This window comes from Garra rufa, chromosome 13 (genome assembly GCF_049309525.1).
Source record: "Garra rufa chromosome 13, GarRuf1.0, whole genome shotgun sequence".
Classification (NCBI taxonomy): domain Eukaryota; kingdom Metazoa; phylum Chordata; class Actinopteri; order Cypriniformes; family Cyprinidae; genus Garra; species Garra rufa.
In genome coordinates, this window is record NC_133373.1 from 36,328,474 (window position 1) to 36,336,098 (window position 7,625).

Below are 7,625 nucleotides of genomic sequence, written 5' to 3' on the forward strand. Positions count from 1 at the left end.
GTTTCTATTTTTTTACAGATTATCATCAACTAAAATGTCATTTTAGCAAATAAAATTAAATTAAAACTTGCTGAAATAAAACAATTTATTTTTATTAATTTTTTTGACGTTTCTATAATTTTTACAGATTTTCATCAACTTTATGACTTTATGGGTATTTATATTAAGGCTAGACTGTAGGACAAGGTCTATTGCAGCTGTAGAGTTCAATTTACTTGAAGTGAAGAGCCCCGCCCCCTCGCATTCATCACTGCCATCTGACATTACAGGCTTGTACAACTTTTTGTACAACAAGCAACTGTTACTCTCCCCTACAGAGCTGCATTCAATAGCTAATTAATCATTTTGATGTGATACCCCTGATATTGATTTTACGCCGCTGCGGTTTGTTTTTACGCTGACATCTACACACGTATAGAGAGCTGGCATCAGGAACCTTCTGCATCCCTGATATTAGGATGCGGTTTCTGAGCTTGATTTCCTGGTGGATTGCAACAGCAAAATCAGTCAGTTTTATCTTTTCACAGCTTGTCTCATTTATTTGATGTGAAAAATGACTTGGGATCAGGGTTTATAAGAATTTGCATCTCAAAATGAAGCAACTTTTGCCAATTATGATGCATGATGGAAATGAATGGTAATGATTTTGTTGGAGCGAGTTCACATAATTCAAACTGTGCTATGTGATGCTTTTTGTTTCCTGGTGTAACTTATGTAGGCCCTTTGAAATGTTTTATTTTTCCCCAAATTAATTTTTTCCCCTTTAATTTTACTGGTTTACATTTTAATGGTTAAACTAAATTTGAGTCATTTAAAAAATGTTTAATTAATGAAAAACGTACCTTTTTAGGGCCCTATGAAATCTGTTTTATTTTTTTCCTTATTCAGTTTTAATGTTTTCTACTTTTTTTCCTTTTAATTTTTCTGGATTACATTTTACTGATTAAACAAAATTTTAGTTAAATATTTTTTTTTTAATTCAGTTTAATTTTTTTTTAAATTATTATTATTATTATTATTATTATTATTATTATCATTTTACTGGTTAAATATAAGTAAATAAAAAAACATTAATTAAGAAATTATTTGTTAATTAATTATTATTAATTTAATTGTTAAATAAAATTTTAGTAATCAAAAAGCATGTCTGCTTAATTAAAATCATAATAATTGTACATTTAACAATTTATGAAACCTTTACAAAGTAAATTTTAGCAACAAAAAAAACAAACAAACCAAAAAAATCTAATTAATTGAAAACATTTTTTTAAACACACAATTTTTTTTCAAATTGTGTGTTTAATTAAAAAAGTAATTAAAAAGCATGTCTACTTAATTAAAATCATGAAAATTATATAATTGAACAAAAATGTATTACATTTATTATTATTTTATTTATTATTATTATTATTTTAAAATGTATTAAAACTTTAACAAAAATGACATTTTTAGGGCCCATCTGTTTTTTCTTTTCTTCTAGATTACATTTTAATGGTTCTACTAAATTTTATTAATAATAATAATATATACTACTAGAACTACTACTACTACTACTACTACTACTACTAATAATAAAAACATGTTTAATTAATTAAAAACTTACAATTTAGGGCCCTATGAAATGGGTTTTATTTTTTTCCTAATTCCGTTTTAATGTTTTAATGAATTTCGTATTAATGGTTTAATTAAATTTTAAATTGTATTAATCAAAAAGAATGTCTTCTTAATTGAAATCATAAAAATTATACATTTAACAATTTATTAAAGCTTTTTAACAAAAGCCACCTTTTTTTACCCCCTCCAAATTCTGCTTTCCAAAATTATTTATTTATTTTTTTAAATTTTACTGAATTTCGTTTAAAATCAGGAAGCATGTCTAAAATATATATATATATATAATATATATATATATATATATATATATATATATATATATATATATATATATATATATAATTTTATATTTTTATTATTATTATTATTTATTTTTTACAATAATAGGACCCTATCAAGTGTTTTACATTTCAGAATAAATGTAATTTCCTGTGTTTAAATTTTTCTAGATTTCTGAATACAAATGCATTATCAAAATGGTAATCCAATGAAGGCATAAAACATTACAAATGTAATTTATTTTTTAAATTGTAATCAAAGTGTTGCACAACAGAGGTTTATTGTTAAAATTAAAACATGAAATAAAACATGTTATATTCCTTAACAAAGAAGTGTAACATGTACTTGAATATGTGTAGTCCATAAAACATAAAAAAGCAGTCTTTTGCAGTTTAATATTCAGACACTAGTCCATATCACAATTTACAGCTCTACTTTTGATTTATGCACCCGACATTCTGTGTTATACTGTAAATTCCATTTTTATTATTGGATTCTCTGATTCCATCTACATTAGGGCCCAACTTACGCTGCCTTCAAATGCGTTTCAATACCCCGCTGAAATACTTTTGAAACAGTCAGTTAGGAGGAGGCCTCCGCTTTGTGTTTGCAGTCAGTTCGCAGCATATCCATCACGCCGTCTTCATTATCTCCTGCAAGGATTGCTGGGTAATGTGTGAGGTCAGTGCTTTGTCCTCTGCGTTGATGATTACCTCTGAAAGCTTCATTATTGGCTTTTTAGAGGCCAGCTGTATCCACTCCTTCTTACTGACACAGATTAGAAGTGTTGAGCTGGCAGGAGTGAGGGAAGAGATTTATTGTTTGCATTGCTACAGCGCCTCGACTCTATATCCTGTTCCCCTCATGGACAGATAATCAATAAACTGTGTCCACACGATGATGGGGCGTGCATGTATCCTCCTCGGCCGCCGTTGAGTGTGAATAAGCCATTCACGGCCACACACGCATATATTTTTAGAGGTTTTGTTGGAGTGAGTCTGCTTTGGAACAGATATAGGTTTTGTACTACCATATTTCTGTAACTAAACTCACTATGGTTAACATCAAGGTCATGGGTTTGACTGTAGCAAACAACACACTTCTGTATAAAATGTGAATTCAGAGCACACTAAAAGGTTTTCACAGACCAGTTTTGCTGTCAAATAATCACATGATGTTTAAATGAATAAACATTTTTTTCGCTTTAGGTGAAAGTGTTTAAATGTAGACGAAGCATCGTATGTCTGTATGCACGGATGACCTACTTACTACATTTGCCAAAATGTGCTGAATATAATAAGCATGCACATACTGTATCCCACAATGCACCTTGAGCATCCATTTACAAAGTGATGAATAAATGGAAGCAATATTAACCTGGATTTTTACACAGAATTGGATTAGCCTTGAAATAATAAAAAATTATTTTCCTATTTTTAATGGAAGAGTTTTTAGACTAAATACAAGGGAAAAAAGACAGTTTGTATATGAGTATCATATTTGATACATCAGGCGTTGATGGCTCATATACAGTACATGATAGAATGATATGAAGCTCACCTCAGTTTTATTGATATGCCCAAAATGAGCAGTTGCTGATATTCACACTACCAGTCAAACGTTTTTGAACAGTAGGATTTTTAAATGCTCACCAAGCCTGCCTTTATTTGATCCAAAGTGCAGCAAAAACAGTACAAATGTGAAATATTTTTGCTATTTAAAATAACTGTTTTCTATTTGAATATATTTTATAATTTGTTCTTGTGATTTCAAAGCTGAATTTTTTCATCATTACTCCAGTCACATGTTCCTTCAGAAATCATTCTAATATTCTAATTAGCTGCTCAAAAAACATTTATTATAATTATTATTATGTTGAAAACAGCTGAGTAGAATTTTTTCAGGTTTCTTTGGCGAGTAAAACGTTCAGAAGAACAGCATTTATCTGAAATAGAAATCTTTTGTAAAATTATAAATATCTTTATCATCACTTTTGATCAATGTAAAGCATCACTGCTAAATAAAGTATTCATTTTTATAACCCAAAAACAATTTTAATTAAATTAAATTACCATTAAAAAGCTTGGAGTCAGAATTATTTTTAATTAAAGTGTATAATGTTACAGAAGCTTTTTATTTCAGATAAATGCTGATCTTTGGATCTTTCTATTCATCAAAGAAACTTTAAAAAATGCAACCGTTTTAAACTTTTAAATATTTATAGTAATAAATGTTTCTTGAACAGCGAAGCATATTAAAAATGATTTCTGAAGAATCATGTGACGCTGAAGACTGGAGTAATGATGCTGAAAATTTAGCTTTGTTCACAGGAATAAATTACACTTTAAAATATATTCAAATAGAAAACTGTTATTTTAAATAGTAAAAATATTTCAAAAAGTTTCTGTTTTTGCTATACTTTGGATCAAATAAATGCAGGCTTGGTGAGCAGAAGGACTTCTTTAAAAAATCTTACTGTTCAAAAACTTTTGACTGGTAGTGTATATGGTCATGTAATTATTTCTTATTTCTTAAAGGGATAGTTCACCCAAAAATGAACATTCTGTCATTAATTACTCATCCTCATGTTGCCTCATAGCCGTAAGACCTTTGTTCAACATCTGAACAAAAAATGTATATATTTTTAAGGGAATCTGAGAGCTCTGACCCTGCATAGACACCAAAGCAACCGACACGTTCAAGGCCCAGAAAGGTTGTAAAGAAAATAAATAGTTGAATAAAGTCTTTATTTTTGTTTTCTTTGCAGACAGTATTCTCGTAGCTTCATAACATTAGGGTTGAACCACTGATGTCACATGGACTATTTTATCGATGTCCTTACTACCTTTCTAGGCCTTGAACGTCAGTTGTGTCAGTTGCGTCAAAGTCAGAAATCTCTTGTATTTCATCAAAAATATCTTAATTTGTGTTCCAAAGATGAACGAAGGTCTTACGGGTTTGGAACGCCATGAGGGTGAGTAATTAATGACAGAATTTTCATTTTAGGTGAAATATCCCTTTAAGGAGGATCTTAAAGAAGATCACCAAAGAATGAAACTTGTCAACATTTACTAACCCTCATTTACTTTCTTGTCCAGAACACAAATGGGGATTTATTGAACAATACCTTTCCTGAAGTAGTCCATTTATAGGGCATTTGATCCAATTATTTGTCTTTCTTTTTATCTAGGGAACAGATTAATGAGTCTCTGGATGGGTCCTTTAGTCTCAGGAGTGATCACGTTAGTTCTACAAGGCTTTTAGTAATCACCAAAGTAAATGTAGATGTGCTGCACAGAGGATTTCTGCATTATTTATTGATTTAACAGCTGCTTTTATCATAAGTGTCTCATGTTCTCCAGAGTATAGCTGTTTCGTTTTGACTAATGCATTGCATATCTTTACCTCAGGGCTTCATGCTTTACTTTGGGGTTTGTACTACATCCTAACATCACCAAAAACGTCCTAGTCTGTTTGAAAGCTACTACTAACCAGCAACAGGTAGCAAACCTTTGTTTTTAATAAAAGGATTATTCACCCAACAATTAAAATTTTGACATCATTGTGAGTCATCATGACTTTTTTCTACTGTTGAACCAAATAGTTGGTATCCATTGACTTCCATAGTATTTTTTTTACCTATACTATGGACATCAACGGCTACAGCAACTGTTTGGTTTGACCTGAAAAAGAAATTTCACATAAAAGACATATACATATAGTCCACAAGAGAAAATAATAGTTTAATTTATCTGTTCAAAAGTTTACATACACTTGATTCTTAATACTGTGTTGTTGCCTAAATGATCCACAGCTGTGTTTTTGTTTAGTGATAGTTGTTCATGAGTTCCTTGTTTGTCCTGAACAGTTAAACTGCCTGCTGTTCTTCAGAAAAATCCTTCAGGTCTCACAAATTCTTTGGTTTTTCAGCATTTTTGTGTATTTGAACCCTTTCCAACAATGACTGTATGATTTTGAGATCATACAATCTTTTTCACACTGAGGACAACTGAGGGACTCGTATGCAACTATTACAGAAGATTCAACTGCTCACTGATGTTTCTGAAGGAAAAACAATGCATTTTTCTGAAGAACAGCAGGCAGTTTAACTGTTCAGGACAAACAAGGGACTCAAGGGACTATCACTAAAAAAAAAAAAAAAACAGTATTAAGAATCAGGTGTATGTAAACTTTTAAATAGGGTCATTTTTATAAGTTCAACTATTTTCTCTTGTGGACTATATGTAAACGTCTTTTATGTGAAATATCTTATTCAGATCAGTATTAAATAAGAAACAACATGCCCTTTATATAACCCATCTTATTTTGATAAAATAATTCATATTTTTCTGATTCTTCAAGGTGGATGTAAAATTTTGACTTCAACTCTATAATGGATATTGGCTCTTCTCACATCTCTTTCTTAAAATCTGAGACCTATAGTCATTGTTGGAAAGGGTTCAAATACACAAAAATAAATTTGTGGGACCTTAAGGATTTTTCTGAAGAAAACAACTATCATTAAACAAAAAAACACAGTATTAAGAATCAGGTGTATGTAAACTTTTAAATAGGGTCATTTTTATAAGTTCAACTATTTTCTCTTGTGGACTATATGTAAACGTCTTTTATGTGAAATATCTTATTCAGGTCAGTACTAAATAAGAAACAACATGCACTTTATACAACCCATCTTATTTTGATAAAATAATTAATATTTTTCTGATTCTTCAAGGTGGATGTTAAATTTTGACTTTAACTCCATAATGGATATTGGCTCTTTTCACATCTCTTTCTTAAAATCTGAGACCTACCAGTAGGGCTGCTCGATTTTGGCAAAAATCATAATCACGATTATTTTGGTCAATATTGTAATCACGATTATTTAAACGATTATGACAGGCTCCAAAACTTTACATAGTGATTAATTTAAAGATAGCAATACAGCGAGAAAAAGATACAAATAAAACAAACAGTGCTTTAAAAATACTGAATACTTTTATGCAAGTCTAAAGTAGTCTAACAATACTACAGAAATTGAATTTGAATGTAAAATAAAACAATGTCTTCACTCTAATAGTTAAACATGCTTTGTTTCTTATTAAAACTAAAAACGTCCTTCATTCAAGAGCAGTGAGTAATGTTTCTTGTATAAAACGTATTTTTACATTTTATTCATATTAGGCACAGAGACGCCAAAAGGAATATTATGTGTTGCCGCTTTAACCACACGGACCCATTACACTGTTACGCACGGGTTTTCATTCTCAACTGTTTATGTTCATTTAAGACAACTGACAAGAGTTTACATGAATAATCACCAAGCCCCTCATTTTGAAATATTTTTGCGTGTATTTGACCGTTTAGGTGCGCACCTTGAGCTAAAAGATAACTTTCATCTCCGTCTCTGAGCGCATTAACAAAGGACAGCGCAAGTTTTCTTACGTGCTATTAAAAACACAACATCAAAGAAACATTAATAAATCAATCACGTCCCATTTTATGAAAGCCACCTTACATGATTTAGCTGATTTGCATGTGAAATTTGGCTTTTATGGAGGAGCGAAAGCGCACCACTGGTAAAAGGGCAGAATGGGGCGCAATAATCGTTTCATCTCGATTACTGCATTTTCATGATCGTTTGAAGCAGAAATCGAAATCGAAACCGAATTTCGATTAATTGCACAGCCCTACCTACCAGTCATTGTTGCAAAGTGTTCAAATACACAAAA